This window comes from Lissotriton helveticus, chromosome 12 (genome assembly GCF_964261635.1).
Source record: "Lissotriton helveticus chromosome 12, aLisHel1.1, whole genome shotgun sequence".
In the NCBI taxonomy this organism is placed as follows: Eukaryota; Metazoa; Chordata; class Amphibia; order Caudata; family Salamandridae; genus Lissotriton; species Lissotriton helveticus.
The window spans coordinates 582,283,047-582,305,205 of NC_136073.1; the positions used below are offsets into that span (position 1 = coordinate 582,283,047).

The following is a 22,159-nucleotide window of genomic DNA, read 5'->3' on the forward strand; positions in this document are numbered from 1 at the left end:
TCGCTCACCTTCTCTCTCTCACCATCTCAACATCTCTCTCTCTCTCCATCTCTCTCTCCATCTCGCTCTCTCTATCCACCTCTCTCTCTTTTCTCTATCTCTCTCTCCATTTCTCTTCTCTCTCTCTCTCTCCCTCTCTCTCTCTCTCTCTCTCTCTCCCCATCTCTCTCCACTCTCTCTCTCCATCTCTCTATCTTTCGTCTCTCTGTCTCTCTGTCTCTCTGTCGCTCTCTCTCTTCTCTCTCTGTCTCTCCATCTTTCTTCTCTCTGTCTCTCTCTCTCTCTGTCTTTCTCTCTCTCCATCTCTCTCTCCTATATCGACACTGCTATATCGATAAGGTAAGTAAGACACCATGTTTAGGTTCGCATCGACTTACCTTGACGGTATATCAAGACAGAAACACGTGTAGTCAGGGAGAGTCCACGTTTGCACAGGTGGCTATTTTCCCCCTCGATATTCTGACATCCAGCCTCCTCCCAGGCTTGCTTCAAGTTCAACGCCGGCCCTTCTCGCTCTGCTGCTCTGTTGATCATTGTCACAGTGGCAGGAAAAGTGCTCCACGCGAAGAATAGGCCCGGAGTGTACTCGCCTTGACCTTGCATTCCAGAGTTAGCTATTCAGCGCCCTCAACCCCCAGCAACCACCGCCTGCAGGGAGCCAGCGCTCTCCTTGCCTGACTCCCTCCAATGGCATCTCAGTCACAGCAGGAAATAAGTAACAATATCATTTATTCTGACTCCGAGCACTGGAATGCCAGTCTAGGGCCCAGCCTCCCCAATCGTGGAGCTCTGCTGGGTCCTGGAAACAAGGACATCAAAAGCACCCCAAGGAGGCCTCTGAAATGAGAAAATGAGGATTTCCAGAAACAAGAAGGCAGGTTGAGCCACCTCCTTCGCCACTGAAGAAAATGTATTTATAATGGGACAATTTTGAAAGCATTGAGCATACACCTGCCACTGGGAGTTGTTTTACAGCGCCACGTCTACACACCCTGGGCAGCAGAATTACTAGGATTCGCCCAACCAAGAGCAGAAATCAGCTGTGCTGCATTTCATAAACAGACACAATTACTACAGCCTCATATTTATCAAAACCAGAGTTCGCAAAAACAAAGTGGCGCATTGCAGATTTTGGTTCCTGAGCCTAAAATTTTTATCGAAGTAAAAGGTGACACAGAAGAGGACCTTGGTGGTGGCACTGGGCGGCAAAAGCCAGACTGGGGGGTTGATGTGGCTGAGGGTGCTGGCCTAGAACACGAATCTTCATTTGACATTTAGCGTTAGAATATCCTCACCAGTCCAGCTCTGATTTGAAAAAAACAATTGCGAAAATGCCAGAGCTGCAAAAGTGTTAAACAGGATGAGAACAATGTGTGCATCTTGCCCGTAAAACCAGGCGAAATTTCCGTTACGCAGATGTAATCTCATGTAATTTCAATAATTTTGAGTTATGCTTTTTAGCCAAAATTTCCCAAAATACACTATTATGCCACGTGGCACAATCAGGTAGCATTCATGGCAAAGTTTTAGATACAGGTCACGAGTAGGACATGAATATGAGTGGGTAATTTTTTCAACATGTTTTTACGCTTTTTTGTGAGAAATGCATCCGTGCATCTAAAATGGATGCATTTTGTGCTAAAATATAGCAGAAATGGCAGTTTTGCATTTGATATAATTGAGAAATGTTGCAGAATTACTCAAAAACAGATTATGCGAATTTCGCACACCCCTAAAAACTCGAAAGACCAATTCGGATCACAGAGAGGCTGTATGCGGATGTTGAAAATCAGAAGCAATGACCCTTGCTGAATTATCCGATAGGTGAGTGAGTGCCTTGCCTAGTAACAAGCATTTACAATGCAATGGTCTCGCCTTTGCAAAAGTTAGAGCTATTGGCATTGTAAATGACTAACTTTTTATTTATGTGTTGGTTTTGAAAACAGATAAATAAATGGCATTGCCATTTACAATGCCAATAAAGTGAGTAGTAGTGAGTAATAAAACCTCTTTTTATCCATGTGGTCCATCCTTAGGTGCAGCATTCTAAGACCTGTGAACATTGAGCTCGTCAGTGTGCGTTTCTGCATAGCGCCAGTGGATGCCTTTTAAAGCAAAGATATGCTTGTGGTGTATACCCATTAATGTTGTAAAGGGGGCGTGTGAATAGTTGGGTGTTTGAATGCTGGTTCTAGATATCTGTATTTTGTATCCGTAGGTTCTTAAATAGGCTTTGCTGGAGTCCCCTAACATTGATGGAAGTCTAGGCGTATGCATGCTTCCTATAGAGTGCCTAAGTGATGCCCCTATAGGAGAGTGTGCTAGAACGCGTTGTCAAATGAGTTCTTAGGTGGGCAACTGCTGTGTTTCTTCCGATATGCAACATCCACAGATGCATGGTATGACCTATATCTATGGGTCTCTGCAGTACGTACTTGTATGTGCCTGAACTCCTTACAGATTCTGTAGGTGCAGCTAGCACAGGCCTAGCGCGTCAGTGAGTATATGATATTTATGAAGCCCTTCTCACCTCCTCCTTTTTGCTGTACCCCAGCTCTGGCACAGGCTGTTCCCCGCCCTGCGCCTCTCCTGCCCTGCGCCTCTCCCGCCGTGCCGCCCCCTGCACAGGCCCTCCGTAGGCGGCGCAGGCTCCCTGACAGGTCCAAAAGCCGCTGCAGGGTTGAGTCAGGCGCTGCACCAGCCTCTGGCACAAAGGAGCCTGTTCGTAGCAGCCGCGTGCTCCGCCAGCGCCAGCTCGGACGGCCTGTGAAGCAGCCCCTCGCCGGGGCCGACGAGGACAACGAGCCTGCTACCGCTACATCCGCCGCCATCTTCTGAGAACTACAACAACAATCTGCCGAAGCGCTGTACAGGCCTGAGCCAGGGCCGTGAGCGGGGACTGTGGGAAGTGTAGTGCTAGGCTGGGGTGGACCCGCCCACTGCTGCTGGCGTACACTGGTGGCGAATAGTGCGTGTAGAATGCAGGGCCGGGGGAAACTTCCACAGGCAAGCAAACAGAGCAGCATGGGAAGTGTGGGTTAGCAATTAAGACAGGATGGTCATTCCCTTGAGCAAAAGATGGCCAGAGATGCAGGACAGAATAGGAAATGTAGTCATGAAAAGAGACAAACCCCACTTCTCCTATTCACTATGGGAGTTGCAGTACTAATAGAGAATGGCGATTTGGCCTCTGGCGCTCGAACATGACTCCTGCTATACACAAGCCTCTACACGAAGAGCAAGGCTCATGTAGAGTGAATTAAATGGCCCCTGGAAAAAGCAGTTTTATGAGACTAGCAAATACGACCTCAAAGAATCACGTGGACTACAAGGTTGGTGACCTGTTGATGGGGGGGGGGTGGTGTGAGGTCACAGCGCTAGGAGTGATGGGGCTTGCAGTGCGAAGATGACCAGCGCCGCTGGGCAGCCATTACAATTGGAACCACAATGTAAACACGCCGGCTTTCAAGCAACCTGGCAAATGCCTAATTATTGTACTCTTCCAGAGAGCTAAAGCTTCACCATTTGCTAACACACCTGGGGGATCTTGTTGGGAGCGCTCTTCCCATTTGTGAGCTTTGACTAACTCCTCCAATTCAAAGTGCTTGCCTGCTGCTCCTTCTAAGGTATCATTTATCATAGGGTAAGCGGGGCTAAATGCAGTAGAATAAAATAACCTGGCCCGTGCATGTGAGAGTGGCAAGGAGCAGCCGGGCACCTTACCTCACATGCGGCTCTGTGTAGATCCCTGCGATGAGCAGCTCTTCCGTCAGTCAGACGCTCCCTTCCGCAGCCCCCTTATGTGTGCGAGCGAGGAGCGACCGCTCTGCGCACCGCCGGATTTGCTCCTCCTCCCCCCTGCACACCATGCCCCTAGGAGTGCCCATGCCAGGACCCTGGCCTGCACCGTAAACCCAGTGATTGACGCCACAGCTTTCCTGTTTCCCCCTTCCTACTAGGGGCGCTCAGAATGAGGCAGCGCAGAAACGAGCAAGGAAAGTCAAATACAAAAATTCACTGTACCTGCAATACTGCAGAGTAAGGTACCCCTGCTCTCCAATCGAGAAAATCCTTGAAGTTCGACTTTCATAGTAGAAAACATGCAATTTAAGTGACATTAAGCAAACACAGGTGTTTCTGATTTGGCTCCGAGGGGGAAAACAAGTGCTCGCCATTTGTCACTAAGCCCCATCCTTTTGCGATTGGGGGCCGTGTTTTTCTTTCTCCCCTCTTCTCCATTGGCTGGAATGTAAACAACGGGCGTGTTTTTGACTGTTGTTTACATTCCAGCCAATGAAGAAGAGGGTAGAAAGAAACAAAAAACACGCCCTCCAATCCGAAAAAGACGGGGTTTAGAGCGAAAGAATGACTTCACTGAGACCTCTTCTCTAATGGTTGACCGCCGTTTAGGAGGCCAGCCAATGGAGAAGAGGGGCGGGGCTTAACCTCGCTACTCAGAGTCATTAAATCTCGCCAGCGAGATTTCGCATGTGCGCTGCCTACGCTAGCCAAGACCTAAAAAGGAGAGCGGGCCATCCACTGGGAGTGGCCAGACTGCAAAAGTGAGAAGCAAAGCTGTGCCTGAAATCTCTGCCAGAATTAGCAGGTCGATCAAGATTAAGCCATTGAATGTTTCGAAAACTCACATGAGAAACTGCACAAAACAAGCATAACCGACAAGCCGTAGTCGAGAACAAGCATACAGTTCCAGGGCTTTTTATTTGGAAGGTCATTAAATGATTCTTTGCTGAAAATCCAAGTTAATTAAATTCTTTCTGTTTCACAATAATTTCTGTATTTCAAAATGTTACAATTGTGGAGAACGTCAGTCCTACACGTGTCTTGCAAGCTTTACATTGTTTCTTTGGGGGCACTAACACATAAAAAGAACATAATTTCATTTGCAGAATGAGTAATCTTGAAATTTGACCACAATACTTTAAAACTCATTTTAGTCCACACCTAGCACACTAAGCTTATCTAAGAGTTGGCTGGAAACCAAAACCGATGAAGGGCCTTCAGATGTTCGTTAGTTACCTGTAATCTCTGCCAGAGCTAAGTGGTCGATCAAGCTGGCGTCACAGCGTTTTTAAAATTCAGTTAAGCAAATGAACGAAACAAGCACTGCTAACAAACCCCCGTCAAGGTTCATTAATAGTTCACTTAATACTAGTGCTCAATTTGAGACGGTGGTCAGTGCTGGGCTGACCTAAATAGGGCAGTGGTTCCCAAACTCTGCACCGTGGCTCCCTGGGAGCCGTAAAACCTAGCAAGGAGAGCTGAGCACCAAGCACTTTAATGCATTTAATGTAGAAGGGTCTGTTGGCTTCTGTTAAACTAGTTAGACTTACATGCATGATGTCGTTGATTTGTAAGTGACATGCCTAAAGCTGTAAACGTAGTGCTTAATTGATAGTATGTCGAGGGAGGTGACCTCCATATTTCACTAGATCCCCATGTTCCAACACTCCCAAAGTAAGTGGAAGATGCCCAATTTATTTTGTTCAACTCGTTAATAGTTTTGTATTTTCCAAATGCATATTACAACAATGCAAATTATCGGGAAAGTACAGTTTTCCTGTCTATTAAGCACACTGTATTGACATTTGTACTTGAATCAGAGGTACTTCCAGTACACATTTCTTTCAGTACACACACATTTCCAGACAAACCTGCTCTCTCCTTGCACAGGGAAGTAAAACACCATATACAGCGCAATGCCAACATTTGGAAGCAAAAAAGAGGGACATCTGAAGAAGAAGAGAAATAAATCAGAAGAATTTATTTTACTTGCATTGATTTGGAGGCGATTTTAGGAAGGAGACAGCAAAAATAAAGCTGCATGTGGTTTATTAAATTGCGAGTCACCCTGCTGAGACAGGTGTGTTGGCATGTATGACATATGTAGAAATGGATGTGTATGCAAATATTCTTCAAGCACAGAAACACTTTGGCAACAGGGCCTACATGCATAGGGGTGCTGTCTCTCACTGTAAGTGGGGTAAAAACGTTTGAAAGGGTACTCTAAAAAAAGGCATGGGCAAAGAAGTGTAACTAGGAATATTTTTTTAGAGGGGCCACATTAGTAATACAAAACACCCTGCGCTTATGATTATAATACCTTCATCAGCTTAATCCCAATTATTTTCAGGGAGGAAAAGGCAAGTACTCACGAGGCCGGGCTTACATCCACACCACCTTCCCAAAAAAGTAATAATGTGGGGAGCCACGGGCAATCGCCAATGGGTCAAGGGAGCCGGGGGTCGAAAAAGTTTGGGAACCACTGCTATAGGGCAATTGGGCACCGTCTGATGGACTGGTCTGACAGTTCAGCGTGTGGGCTGGTTTTTTGACTGTTTGTGGGCCTGTTTTATGGTCTGCTGAGATGGTTTTTACTGTTGATTTCTCTGATATTAAAACAAACATTGCCTACAGCAACAGCAAATCCGTACAGTCTTCCATACCTAGCAAAATACTTGAACAGTGTGTCTTTACAAACTCAAAACGTCACTAATTTTCAAATGTGGCCACTTTTTTAACGTTCTAATTCGCTAATGAGCAACTTTTTTTTGGTGCCCTGTCCTATCTTCTGTCCCAGGCCGACCCTGCCAGTAGTTGCAGGTGGGGCCAACTGGCACTCATTTTTGGGGACAGGCACACATTTTTCCTCACTGTTAGCACACCAGGGCTTTCCTAGAACTCTGTGGGCTTCACGCAGACCACAGGTTCTTTATTTCATACATGTGAACTTTAGGAGTTCAAGTGGGGTCACCTGGATAAGAATGGAAAAATGAGTAGGCTCACTGTGGATTCTCCATTGACATCTATTGATAAGGGACAGGGAGGGCTCTGCAGGGGTAGATACTCAAGAGAAACGAGTACCTTCTACAGCACATTGACTTGGATGTGTTCGCCTTATCTTTTACTCACCACAGCATCTAGTCTTGTCTTATAAATAGCCAGTTCAGGAACACATAATAAAGTGTGCAACCTGCTACAATTTACGAGATATGTATTGAAACGTGGATTCACTGAGTCATTCCTTTAGCAATCTGCAATCCAAAAAGCAGAATATTTACCCATCTTACTTTTCTTTTACTGCTATTTTCCCCATCTGTGTATTCTATGTTGAGATTTACTGTATGGGTAGGTGCAATGTAGACCCTAGAGGGAGCTTCTATTTGAATGTGCAATGAAACCCCTCTCGGGATTCCAATACTGGTAGTTGAGCCGTGTCTCCTGGCGATGCTGCAGATCCAGAGCCTGTTCCCCAATATCATGATGTTACCCCATGAATCGCAATTACTTATTGTCTGCTAGATCTATGGTTACATTTGGTATGGTTGAGAAGCTGAACGCCCGGGTTGTAAGGCAAGCAGGATGTACATCTTAGCACATCACATTATAAGCAGAACATGGAGCTAGTCTATGAAGGCACCAGATGCACAGAGCTCTTCCCAGAGTGCAAGTCAAAGGCACAGATTAGGTGGAGAACTGGTCCCAGACATGGCTTGGCAGTTCGGGCTGGACTTTTCCCATGAGGCAAAGGGTCAGACTGATTTGCATATAGCCATGTCTGAAATGGGGTGGCTGAGTGGGCTAAAGAATGGTGATGGATTAAACCCAGATCAGTTGACTGGGGGTGAGTGTTTGATTTGCTCAAGCGGTCCGTCCATCATCCCCTTTTGTATCGCTTTGTTCGCCCTAAGTGTGGCAGGGTATGCTCAGACGTGAGTCCCTTGCTCACTTGGCCACTGGATTCAAGATAGCCTGGCTGATGAGGATTATGAATCCGAAACCGGTCCCAGGATGCTTGTTTCCGGTCCATGGAAGACATGGCTTGGCAGTTCGGGCTGGACTTTTCCCATGAGGCAAAGGGTCAGACTGATTTGCATATAGCCATGTCTGAAATGGGGTGGCTGAGTGGGCTAAAGAATGGTGATGGATTAAACCCAGATCAGTTGACTGGGGGTGAGTGTTTGATTTGCTCAAGCGGTCCGTCCATTATCCCCTTTTGTATCGCTTTGTTCGCCCTAAGTGTGGCAGGGTATGCTCAGACGTGAGTCCCTTGCTCACTTGGCCACTGGATTCAAGATAGCCTGGCTGATGAGGATTATGAATCCGAAACCGGTCCCAGGATGCTTGTTTCCGGTCCATGGAAGACATGGCTTGGCAGTTCGGGCTGAACTTTTCCCATGAGGCAAAGGGTCAGACTGATTTGCATATAGCCATGTCTGAAATGGGGTGGCTGAGTGGGCTAAAGAATGGTGATGGATTAAACCCAGATCAGTTGACTGGGGGTGAGTGTTTGATTTGCTCAAGCGGTCCGTCCATCATCCCCTTTTGTATCGCTTTGTTCGCCCTAAGTGTGGCAGGGTATGCTCAGACGTGAGTCCCTTGCTCACTTGGCCACTGGATTCAAGATAGCCTGGCTGATGAGGATTATGAATCCGAAACCGGTCCCAGGATGCTTGTTTCCGGTCCATGGAAGACATGGCTTGGCAGTTCGGGCTGGACTTTTCCCATGAGGCAAAGGGTCAGACTGATTTGCATATAGCCATGTCTGAAATGGGGTGGCTGAGTGGGCTAAAGAATGGTGATGGATTAAACCCAGATCAGTTGACTGGGGGTGAGTGTTTGATTTGCTCAAGCGGTCCGTCCATCATCCCCTTTTGTATCGCTTTGTTCGCCCTAAGTGTGGCAGGGTATGCTCAGACGTGAGTCCCTTGCTCACTTGGCCACTGGATTCAAGATAGCCTGGCTGATGAGGATTATGAATCCGAAACCGGTCCCAGGATGCTTGTTTCCGGTCCATGGAAGACATGGCTTGGCAGTTCGGGCTGGACTTTTCCCATGAGGCAAAGGGTCAGACTGATTTGCATATAGCCATGTCTGAAATGGGGTGGCTGAGTGGGCTAAAGAATGGTGATGGATTAAACCCAGATCAGTTGACTGGGGGTGAGTGTTTGATTTGCTCAAGCGGTCCGTCCATCATCCCCTTTTGTATCGCTTTGTTCGCCCTAAGTGTGGCAGGGTATGCTCAGACGTGAGTCCCTTGCTCACTTGGCCACTGGATTCAAGATAGCCTGGCTGATGAGGATTATGAATCCGAAACCGGTCCCAGGATGCTTGTTTCCGGTCCATGGAAGACATGGCTTGGCAGTTCGGGCTGGACTTTTCCCATGAGGCAAAGGGTCAGACTGATTTGCATATAGCCATGTCTGAAATGGGGTGGCTGAGTGGGCTAAAGAATGGTGATGGATTAAACCCAGATCAGTTGACTGTGGGTGAGTGTTTGATTTGCTCAAGCGGTCCATCCATCATCCCCTTTTGTATCGCTTTGTTCGCCCTAAGTGTGGCAGGGTATGCTCAGACGTGAGTCCCTTGCTCACTTGGCCACTGGATTCAAGATAGCCTGGCTGATGAGGATTATGAATCCGAAACCGGTCCCAGGATGCTTGTTTCCGGTCCATGGAAGACATGGCTTGGCAGTTCGGGCTGGACTTTTCCCATGAGGCAGAGGGTCAGACTGATTTGCATATAGCCATGTCTGAAATGGGGTGGCTGAGTGGGCTAAAGAATGGTGATGGATTAAACCCAGATCAGTTGACTGTGGGTGAGTGTTTGATTTGCTCAAGCGGTCCGTCCATCATCCCCTTTTGTATCGCTTTGTTCGCCCTAAGTGTGGCAGGGTATGCTCAGACGTGAGTCCCTTGCTCACTTGGCCACTGGATTCAAGATAGCCTGGCTGATGAGGATTATGAATCCGAAACCGGTCCCAGGATGCTTGTTTCCGATCCATGGAAGACATGGCTTGGCAGTTCGGGCTGAACTTTTCCCATGAGGCAGAGGGTCAGACTGATTTGCATATAGCCATGTCTGAAATGGGGTGGCTGAGTGGGCTAAAGAATGGTGATGGATTAAACCCAGATCAGTTGACTGGGGGTGAGTGTTTGATTTGCTCAAGCGGTCCGTCCATCATCCCCTTTTGTATCGCTTTGTTCGCCCTAAGTGTGGCAGGGTATGCTCAGACGTGAGTCCCTTGCTCACTTGGCCACTGGATTCAAGATAGCCTGGCTGATGAGGATTATGAATCCGAAACCGGTCCCAGGATGCTTGTTTCCGGTCCATGGAAGACATGGCTTGGCAGTTCGGGCTGGACTTTTCCCATGAGGCAAAGGGTCAGACTGATTTGCATATAGCCATGTCTGAAATGGGGTGGCTGAGTGGGCTAAAGAATGGTGATGGATTAAACCCAGATCAGTTGACTGGGGGTGAGTGTTTGATTTGCTCAAGCGGTCCGTCCATCATCCCCTTTTGTATCGCTTTGTTCGCCCTAAGTGTGGCAGGGTATGCTCAGACGTGAGTCCCTTGCTCACTTGGCCACTGGATTCAAGATAGCCTGGCTGATGAGGATTATGAATCCGAAACCGGTCCCAGGATGCTTGTTTCCGGTCCATGGAAGACATGGCTTGGCAGTACGGGCTGGACTTTTCCCATGAGGCAAAGGGTCAGACTGATTTGCATATAGCCATGTCTGAAATGGGGTGGCTGAGTGGGCTAAAGAATGGTGATGGATTAAACCCAGATCAGTTGACTGGGGGTGAGTGTTTGATTTGCTCAAGCGGTCCGTCCATCATCCCCTTTTGTATCGCTTTGTTCGCCCTAAGTGTGGCAGGGTATGCTCAGACGTGAGTCCCTTGCTCACTTGGCCACTGGATTCAAGATAGCCTGGCTGATGAGGATTATGAATCCGAAACCGGTCCCAGGATGCTTGTTTCCGGTCCATGGAAGACATGGCTTGGCAGTTCGGGCTGGACTTTTCCCATGAGGCAAAGGGTCAGACTGATTTGCATATAGCCATGTCTGAAATGGGGTGGCTGAGTGGGCTAAAGAATGGTGATGGATTAAACCCAGATCAGTTGACTGGGGGTGAGTGTTTGATTTGCTCAAGCGGTCCGTCCATCATCCCCTTTTGTATCGCTTTGTTCGCCCTAAGTGTGGCAGGGTATGCTCAGACGTGAGTCCCTTGCTCACTTGGCCACTGGATTCAAGATAGCCTGGCTGATGAGGATTATGAATCCGAAACCGGTCCCAGGATGCTTGTTTCCGGTCCATGGAAGACATGGCTTGGCAGTTCGGGCTGGACTTTTCCCATGAGGCAAAGGGTCAGACTGATTTGCATATAGCCATGTCTGAAATGGGGTGGCTGAGTGGGCTAAAGAATGGTGATGGATTAAACCCAGATCAGTTGACTGGGGGTGAGTGTTTGATTTGCTCAAGCGGTCCGTCCATCATCCCCTTTTGTATCGGGTTGTAAGGCAAGCAGGATGTACATCTTAGCACATCACATTATAAGCAGAACATGGAGCTAGTCTATGAAGGCACCAGATGCACAGAGCTCTTCCCAGAGTGCAAGTCAAAGGCACAGATTAGGTGGAGAACTGGTCCCAGAATGCTTGTTTCCGGTCCAGGGAAGACATGGCTTGGCAGTTCGGGCTGGACTGTTCCCATGAGTCACAGGGTCAAGACTGATTTGCATATAGCTGTGTCTGAACTAGGTTGGCGAAGTGCGCTAAAGAATGATGATGGATTCAATCCAGATCTATGACTGGGGGTGAGTGTCTGAAAAGTTTCAGCGCTCCGCCCATCATCTCCTTGTGTTTGCTTTGTTCTCTTTAAGTTGGAAGGGTATGCCCAGACATGGGTCCCTTGCTCACTTTGCCACTGGATACAAGCTAGCCTGGCTGATGAGGGCTGTTAGCCCGAAACCGGTCCCAGGATGCTTGTTTCTGGGCCAGGGAAAACATGGCTTGGCAGTTCAGGCTGGACTGTTCCCATGAGGCACAGGGTCAAGACTGATTTGCATATAGCGGTGTCTGAACTGGGGTGGCGACTCATCATAATTTACATGTGTTTGTTGATTGTTGAGAGACAACAAGAGAGCAGTGCCGGATCAAACCCTGTGGAGGCCCCTAGGCAGTTGAAATTTCACGTCCCCCACCCCCCGCCCCGCAAATTATCTCCCAATACACTGGATTTTTTTTACAAACTAACAGCTGCCAGAAGATGAGCTTTTAAGAGACAAACTTAAGTGAATCGGATGCCTCTGGTTTATGTACTTTAAGCTGTTAATGGGTACATTACATTAATACAGTATTTTCTCTATAGAGTCTTTAATGTAAAGTTTTTGTTTCTTTGAGTACATTAATATTTTTCTATCTTTTGGAAACAATATTTAAGAAAGCTTGATTGTAATTTTCTTTCAAGATCAAATTATTATTATTTTGATCCGTTGTCAGAGGAGCCCCTAAAATGAGTGGGGCCCATAAACCGGTGCCTACGTTGCTTATTTGGTAATCCGGAACTACAAGAGAGTCACAAGTGAGATCCTCCTGGCAACCAAAATCGAGTGCGTAGCACGAGAGAGGAACATTGCCCTGGAGCAGGAACATTCAAGGCAGGAAGTGTAATGCCAAATATTTGCTTTAACAAAGAAGTACTTACTCTTAGCTTTAGTGTTTTGGCGGTTTTACTGGTATGTTCAGTAGGCCCAGGTGAAATTTCGATTACACTGTTATAATCTCACAACTTTTCTGTAATTTAATTTTACACTTATTGTGTGAAACTTCCAAAATTACAAGTTTATGTCATGGCACGTAATTATGCCCTATTTGCGGCAAAATATTAGCACAAGCGCACAAAACAATGCCCATGACCACAATGCGTGTGGCTTCTGTTTGCAGTGCTCTGGTTTTTGTGCACTATTTTTTTTGCACGTTCACGTAAAAAATTGACGCAAGGACGCATTTTATGCTAATATATATGTCGGTTTTGCAGTTTGTACAATTTCCTCAAAATGTTGCATTATTACGCAAATGAAATTACACCCGTTTTCTACACCCCTAATGATTCAGGCATGCGGTGTCAAGAGGAATATTTCACAAATGTTTCTCTGGATGGTAAAAAAGGTCTGCATTTGGAAGCGGCTTTCAGCCGGAATGCGCAGCATTTGAATCTTTCGCACGGAAAATCATGTTTTCAAGTGGGAGGGGTCCAGCATTGCATGATGGGCGCACAAAGAGTATTTTATGAACAAGTTGTCAACCAGAAACGGCAAGGGACTGACACGAAGACAGGAAAGGACTACCTGGTTACATTCTTTGTCATTGGAGGGGGCATACCCTTGACACATGGTGATGTAGGTGTGAGGGTGGTTTATGAAGCAGCATTAACTTCCTCTCACTTTAAGTACACCCCCTAAATATGTGTTGGAATGACTGATTGACATGTTTAACAGTACTCAAACAGCAGTATAAGTGGTCAACCGATCAGGAATTATCAGTAGTTGAGGCAAACTATTCTGGCTATTGCTGATGTACATCATGATGCAAACAATCTCTCTCTCTATATATATGCACAATTGTGTCATATATATATATATATATATATATATATATATATATATATATATATATATTATACACTCAGAGATGCTTTGTTTATTTATTATCGCAACGTTGCCTCGTACCAACGCTTATCGGCTTTCGACTTGTTCATGTATTGATAAACCGCGAACAAGGCGAAAGCCGAAACACGTTGGTACGAGGCAACATTGCGATAATAAATATACGAAGCATCTCGGAGTGTCCTGGTAATCTCTTGATTAAGGGTTTTTTTTGTGGGTGTTTGGGGTTACCGTAGCCCGACCAAGACCACCGCACTGTTACTAGGATGCAATTGTGCAGAGCCAGTTGTGGCATTGTGTTACAGTAAGGTAACTAGACTAGTGATTATGAAAATATTTTTGGAGTTTTTCAGTGGGTAAATAAATAAATTGAGGGAATCTGTACACCACGTCCAGATCAAGGAAGGTGTTGAACCACAAGGACATACGTTTAGAAACTCTCCTGTTTTCCGTTCCTCAGACCGCCATTACAGGGTTAAACATGTTGTATAGCGTAATTGAGCCAATTCTGTGAATTTTGTGGATGACCTCCCTTGTAACTGTCCGCAAGTAGAATGTCATTGTAAAGAAGTTGTGAAGGCCATGGCCACTTTAATGGCAGCATTTCAGTTGACCGATATTTGCAGCAAAACACTGGGGGTATTTTGGCCTTGGTGCGCAAGGCAAGCGTATTCTGCCCCATCAACCGCTTGGCAGCACTGCATCAAAGATTGTTGCCCTGGAAAGTAGACCATATGGAGTCCAAATAGTTTAACAGAATGGGGTTTCTGTTGGCCTCCACTGCCTGGTGTTTCAATGGCTAAAGTACAAGCTAGTACCACAGTGTCAATGGTGGGATGTACTTCAAACATAACACTGTGGTTGGTGGTCCCATCAAGACAGTCCCTGATTGGCAACTGATTGCTGTATTGTGGATTCTAAGAGAGAAGAGGCTGACAGTGAAAAACTCCAGGTGTGACATATGGATATAAAATTGGTAAAGTGGGCATTAGCCCAATAAAATTTGGTACAAATCACACAGGTGGCTCCTGTTCCTAAAAGCGAGACAGATCCAAGATGGTTTCTTATGTCAGCGGAATGTGAGGCTAAATCTCTACCAAACTTTGCCTCTTTCAAACAAAGAACGCTCCCTCTAAGAGAGTAGTCTCAGGGTGCATTTGAGGTAGCTCCCAGCACATCTTCATTGAAAGGTTTGAATCCAGTGTTGAAAAGAAACCATCTCATTAGAATGCAAGTGGCAAGGATATGGGGCTGTGCTGTCACAAAAACACAAATAAATACAAATTGATGAGGGAAAAAAATATTGCCTTTGATTCAGGTACTTGATGCCAACAGGCAAGGTACTCTGTTGGTGAATGGGAATCCCGAGCATGTGTGTTGTCAATAGTCTTTACACACAATTTTGTATATTATTTACATTTTGTGTAGGAGTGACCACAAACCTTTGATTGTTTTACTTCCAATGGGTGACTGTTAAAGAGTTGTCATGCATCACCAAGATATTTGGGAAACTACAAGAGTTGACATACAGCGTGATATGCCTGCTGGGAGTGAGGCGCATGATAGCAGGGCTATATTTTTTCTCATAATCTTTTATGGTTTTTATAGGACAGGAACAAACAAAGTAACCGCATTCCCTGCAATCACCCCAGCATTTACTGTAACACTAAACCTTAATGATCAAAATAGCACTGATGAATCTACAGATCTGTTGACTCAACAATTTTTAAATCTCAACGCAATGTTAGTCATGCACTATACACAGGACTCACCATTCATTTAACCACATGGTGATAGCCCACTTCCGGTCACAAATATGAATGGGTTGATTGTGATGTTCCAGTTAGCTCTGAGGGTGTGCAGAGGGCAGTGCTTGATTTGAGCCGGTGATTGCCGGGGCTCAGCACCAGCACTTAATCATCAACCCCTGTGCTTTTCATGAGCACCATTTAAGGACACATTCATTTATGGTAGCCACTGGGAGATTAAGTAATCTGCACAGATTCACAGTATGTTGAGCTGACGCAGAGGCTTGAACTTGGTTCACCAGTTTTGAATCTGGTAGCTCTGGCCATTACGCCCCCCCCCACCACCACTTTCAAGGTGAGTAGTTGGTTCTGTTTTAGGCAGCGTTAACAGGAGAAATGGGTTGGTGAAATCTGCCTCCTGACGAGAGCCCCAGCGCTACTGGCAGAGGGTCATCTTGAAAGAGGAGTGAAATAATGTATGACCAAAAAACTAGAGAAAGTACATTCTTCCTGGTTTGCTGCATACATCAGGTCTTCCATACTAAGAATTGTCGGCAGTGCAACCGTGGAATGCACTTGGTGCCACAATGGCAGCCCCTGATGCATGCATAACTTCTGAGTGTGCTTTGGGGATTGTGCCCGGTAAGAGGATACAACAAAAACTTGGTGTGTTAACTTGTATGGTAATGATCTGGGCAGGGGGTATTAAAATTGAATTATTGTGTGTTTAAGTAGAACTCTCTTGTATTCCCTTATAATAAATGGGATTCTACAATCCTTGTTTAGAAACCTGCCTCTAGTTCTTTATAATAGTCGAGGTGTGATGCACATTGTCCTTTATTATAAAGAAACTAACGAAATAACTTAAATGCCTGCTGCCAGGGATAGCAGCTAAGGGGAAAGGTAGGTCAGGTCACGGAGCACAATTAACGCAACTGTTTAAGGAACAAAACAAAAGGCTGCTTTTCTTTCTTCTGCTCCGTTTTTCTAGTTGTATAGTGACAAGAAGAAAATAGATATTTATGTCAACATGTTTATCTTTTGCACAGCTTAGGTAATTATAGAAAAGTTAGAATCTTTCTGCATGTTTCTACACAATCTGAGCTACAGCGGCTTTTTTTTCTAAATGGCTTGTATTAAACTGATTTTAATATCTTTTTGCAACAAATATCTGACAGCTTTTTGATGTGTTTAATTTTGCTCTTGAGATTCTATTTGTATTCTTCATGCTTGTAAACACGCTCTCTCTTTTCATATGAAAGAGAGTTATGCACCAAAGATTTAAGTGATTTGTGGGAAAAGTAATGGTTTGACCATATATTATAAGGAATAAAATATCCCCTGCCATAAATAAGGATTTTGAAAGACACCTCAGAGTTCCATAACCTTAAAAATAATCTCACCTTTCAGCCTCATTCCTCTACATGGTCATGGAACTCCTCTGTGACTTGCAATATTTTTATAATGCACAGCAGGGAGGACGTGGCCTAAGACTTATGGACTATCCCTCACATACAGATTTGCCTCAAGTCCGGTAAATCTATTTTTTTGACAATATTTTTTCCTTATATAGCGTTTGATATCAATCTATGGCACGTAGTCCAGTCCTGTGGCACTGCAGTGCAGTAAGTGACAGGTGTTGCTCTTGCTCGATTAATTGGACTCATTTTAATGGAGCACTGCAGGATAAAAGATTGAACCGGGCCTCCCAAATTTCAAACTTCTCACCTGTACGTTTTACCGAGATCACTTTGGTGGTTGCATTAATTCACTGTCTTAGCTCATTGTTAAATTAGGAGACGGTATCTATGAAAAAATCTTCAAATCCGATGTGTGTTATTTTTAATGTACTATGATTTTGATGCAGATGTGACAGGTCCTTAATCTTTGGGAAGTGCAACCTCTTGGGTCGTTACGCCACAGCAGCCAGACTTTACAGGTTTTACAGAAAGTTCTAGAAAAGGAGTATAGAGATTACCTTTGTGACGCAGGATTTCCATTGGCTCCATCCAGCACTCGGTCCCTCTTTCCCAATTCGCAATTTCAAATGCATCCGTGCCAGACGAGTCCAGAGAGCGGGTTCGAGGGTCTTGGCACTCGCCTGCGACAGTCGGCCAGGGGGTCTATGTATGCCCTGCCCTGTGTGTGAATTTCTTCCACCGCCTGCCGCGGCCTGCACCTCTGGAGAGACGTGTAGGGTTCGAGCCTGGGGGTCCCTGGTCAGAAGTGAGCACCCCTGCTCCGGGTCTGCTTTGGGCTGACCCCTCTGTATCGCAGCTATTCATAGCTCTGTAATTTGACAGCTCCCTGCTCCCAACCCCCTGTCTACCCTCGCCTCCCTCCACGAGTCACAAATCTGGAAGGTAATCAACTATTTAACATTTAGCGTCGGCCGGGAGCGCGAACCCTGTCAGGGCCGGGCCGAAAGGCCAGAGCAGGCTTTGCAGATTGTAACCGCTGACCCTAAAGCTCAATGAAACCCCAGCATCGCGGGTCGAGGCGCTCGTCGGATTCCTTCAGCACTCGAGACTATCAGTGGAGGGTGTCAGTGTTGGCAGTCGGCTGCAGCGCACCCCGCATCTGTACGAGGGAAAACGTGGGAGGGAGAGGTGCCCCAGAAAGACACTGAGTGAAAGGTTGAAGTGTTTTGACATTTGAGCCTCTAACTGCAAATCTCTTAGGAATGAATGGCGTAACAACGGAACAAACACTCTTAGGTTTGGATCATAAACCACCACAGCTCTGCTAAAGGTGGGCAAGTAAATAGTTTACTATGTGTCTGGAACAGGTGCCAATTTCGACCACTTTTTCAAACACCTGCCCCACTCCTTTATGCGTGTGACCCTTTCCCTATTTCCTGAACCAGTTAGTGAAATCCCAGAACAGAGGGTGGGCCAACCAATGACATCGCAGTACTCATGAAGGGGAAGCTAAGGGTATCCTAGAAGTGATGGAGGTGAAGCCAAGGATATCACTGGAACAATGGTGCCTAGCCAATGCAGTGGTCGAAGTGGGGAAAAAAAAGTAGGGGAACTGTGGGTGGAGAATGGGGGGGGGGGGGGGCGGGATAGGGTGACCAACTGGCATTGATGCAACTTCAGGACGGTGAGTGTAAAAATTCAGGACAGAGGGTCAAAATCCAGGACACAAATTCAGGACAGGAGGTCAAAACTCAGGACAAAACTTCAGGACAATAGGTAAGTTTTACAGACACATCAGAGGTCGCGCAATAGTATATCATTAAGCCCAGCCATTTCCAAACATATTCAACTATTTGCAAACCTATTCATCATGTATCCTTCCATCTATCATTTCACTCACCCATCCCTTCATCCATCCCTTCATCTATCCTTTCACTCATCCATCCATTATCCATCCATCCACCCTTTCACCCTATCCATCTGTACACTTATCCATCCACTATTCATCCCATCCATCCATTCACTCATCCATCCAGCCATTTACCCTTTCACTAATCCAGCCATCCTTTCACTTACTAATCCTTCCACCCATCCACTCTTTTAGTCATCCATCCATCCTCCCTTTCTCTCTCCATCGACCCTTTCACTTAGCCATCCTTCCTTTCATCCACCCATCCACCCACCCATCCACCCATCCATCCATCTACTCATCCACTCATGAATCCATCCATTTACCCTATCACTCACCCATCTATCATTTCACTCCTTCACACATCTATTCATTCTTTTGTCCATCTACCCTCCCTTTCACTCACTCATCCATCCTTACATCTACCCTTTCACTCATACCTACATTCATTCACCCTTGCACTTATCAATCCATCAATCCATCCATCATTTCACTCATCCACCCAACCACCCCTTATCCACCCAACCATCCACCCACCCATCCATTTTTTTCACCATCCAATCCACTCATCCATCCTTTCAGCCACCCACCCACCATCCACCCACCCACTCATCCATCCTTTCACCCACCCACCATCCACCCACCCATTCATCCATCCTTTCACCCACCCACTCATCATCCATCCATCCATCCTTTCACCCACCCACTCTCCATCCATCCTTTCACCCACCCATTCATCATCCATCCATCCTTCCCCTCATCATCCATCCATCCCCACATCATCCATCCATCCTTCCCCTCATCATCCATCAATCCTTTCACCCACCCCTCATCATCCATCCATCCACCCACCCTTCCCCTCATCATCCATCCTTTCACCCAACCCCTCATAATCCATAATCCATCCATCCTTCCCCTCATCCATCCACTCACCCACCCACCATCCACCCACCCACCCACCCATCCATCCATCCTTTTACCCACCCACCATCCAATCCACTCATCCATCCTTTCACCCACCTACCATCCACTCACCCACCCACCATCCACCCACCCACCCACTCATCCATCCTTTCACCCACCCACCCACCCACCATCCAATCCACTCATCCATCCTTTCACCTACCCACTCATCCATCCTTTCACCCACCCACTCTCCATCCATTCATCCATCCTTTCACCCACCCATCATCCATCCATCCTTCCCCTCATCATCCATCCATCCATCCACCCACCCCCTCATCATCCATCCATCCACCCTTCCCCTCACCATCCATTCTTTCACCCACCCCCTCATCATCCATACATCCATCCATCCTTCCCCTCATCAATCCATCCATCCTTCCCCTCATCCATCCATCCATCCTTCCCCTCATCCATACATCCATCCTTCCCCTCATCCATCCATCCTTCCCCTCACTCATCCATCCCCTCATCATCCATCCTTCCCCTCATCCATCCTTCCCCTCATCAATCCATCCTTCCTTCCCCTCATCCATCCATCCTTCCCCTCATCCATCCATCCTTCCCCTCATCCATCCATCCTTACCCTCATCCATCATCCATCATTCCCCTCACCCATCCATCCTTCCCATCCAGTTATCCTTCCCCTCATCCATCCTTCCCATCCATCCATCCATCCCCTCATCCACCCATCCTTCCACTCATCCATCCATCCATCCCTCCCCTCATCCATCATCCAGCTACCCTTCCGCCCATACATCCAGCTATTTACATTTTCTCTCATCCCTCCTTCCCCTCACTCATCAATACATATATCGTCTCTCATTATCCATTTATTCAATATTTCATTCATCCATTCACCCTTTCACTAATTCATCCAGCCATCCACACATCCCTTCACTTACTTACTCACCCACCTTTCCATATTAATTTGAGCTGAGCCCTTTTGAGAAGAGGCCCATCAGGAACTTCACCCTCGCTGCAGGAGCCGTTCCAGGCCTGGGACAGAAGCCACCCAGGGCGGAGACAGGATCCACCACAGGCAGGGGGAAGGGGGGGGGGAGACAGGATCCACCAGGGTGGGCACAGGGGTGGGCATGCAGTATTCTAGTATCATCTTGGGCTCCTCACCCCCTCCTGCACAAGACAACAAGAAGACAGGCTATCTGTCCAAAATGCCCTCCCCCACTGTGATGTACAGTACTTATAGGAGATACTCTAAGAGAACTGGTTTAACTGATTGTCCTCCATACTTTGTTAATCAGTGTGGGAGCGATTGTGCCATTTCTTAATTTTATTACATTATAGACTGCATGTTTGAAGAATTGAGGTCGGTGTAATCTGGCAGAATCTAGGATGTTTTGGGCCGTGGGCAGAAATGGAATGTGTGAGCCCCTCTAAATTGCAGAGACATGACGCATTCAGTGCTGTTTGCATCTGAATAGATGCCCCAGCTCCTGAAGCTGCAGCCCCTCCCTCTCAGTCACCTTTAGGCACCTCTTAACAGCTCATCATGGGCTTAAGGTGTGAGGCGTTGCCATCCCGCTGTGCCTCTCCAATGCTGCGGGGTATCTGAGTTTGGAACAGCCTCGGAGTCAAAGAGGGAGGTGGGTGGAAGCTGTGCCCGGTTAAAATTACGGACAAATGGCGTCCGTTAAAGAATCCTTCACGGACAACGGACAGACGGCCAAAATTAGGACTGTCCGTGAAATTTACGGACGGTTGGTCACCCTAGGGCGGGAATAACAGAAGATTGGATCAGTGGGAGGAGTCAGGGGCGTGGCTAGAAATAGCAAAACATACCAATTTTTAGTATGTTTAGCATTTCACTGACCAGTTACAGCTTATAACGCTATTTAATTCAATATAAACATGTTTATTTGAGGTTTAATTCAGAAAAAAGCAAACACTCATAGGGAATACAGGTTTATGTAAAGCATGCAAAATATAAGCAGGAACAACATGTTACCTTAATGCTTTTACTCTCATTGTTCAGAAATTCATGAGTATTTTTTGTCTCAAACATTGAGGACATGAATACTGGGCTCCTCCTGTACACATGTGTTAAGAGGGCTTAGAAGAGAAAGGGACACTTCAGGAGAATCTATACACACGGAAACCCACAAAGGCTCCTTCATATTCATGTCAGCCAACTAGCTGCTCAATCATAATATAACAAAAATAATAACTGGTGGACAGAATGCAGAACAATGTCATACATTCACCCCAGTACAGAGATCTGGGCCTAAATCAATCGTTTTTTTGCTCACCGTGTCATTCCAGTTTGTACCCAGCCATATGCAAATCAGTCTTGATCCTGCGCCCAATGGGAACAGTCCAGCCCGAACTGCCAAGCCAGGTCCTCCCTGGACTGGAAACAAGCATCCTAGGACCGGTTATGGGGTTTCACCCTTCATCAGCCAGGATAGCTTGATTTCAGTGGCATTGAGAGCACGGGACCCACGTCTGGGCATACCCGTCCCACTTGGGGTGACAAAAGCAAAAAGAAATATTGATGGACAGAATGCAAAACAATGTCATACATTCACCCCAGTACAGAGATCTGGCCCTAAATCCATCGTTTTGTCGGTCACCGCTCCTGTCCGTTCACCTCTCCTGTACGTTCACCGCTCCTGTCTGTTCACTGCTC

At 46.5% G+C, this 22,159-nt stretch overlaps 1 protein-coding gene across 2 annotated transcripts in view; it reads right to left on the reverse strand.

Annotated features, from left to right (window-relative positions):
* Nucleotides 1–22,159, reverse strand: part of ADGRG1 (adhesion G protein-coupled receptor G1) — a 431,161-nt gene that overhangs the window by 351,536 nt on the left and 57,466 nt on the right. The window contains exon 1 of one of the 2 annotated variants that reach the window (XM_078670642.1): nt 378–611. The exons of the other annotated variant lie outside the window; for it this stretch is intronic. The gene's annotated coding sequence lies outside the window, so the exon portion shown is untranslated. Of the gene's footprint in view, nt 1–377; nt 612–22,159 lie in introns of those variants that run through there. 2 annotated transcript variants of the gene reach the window in all.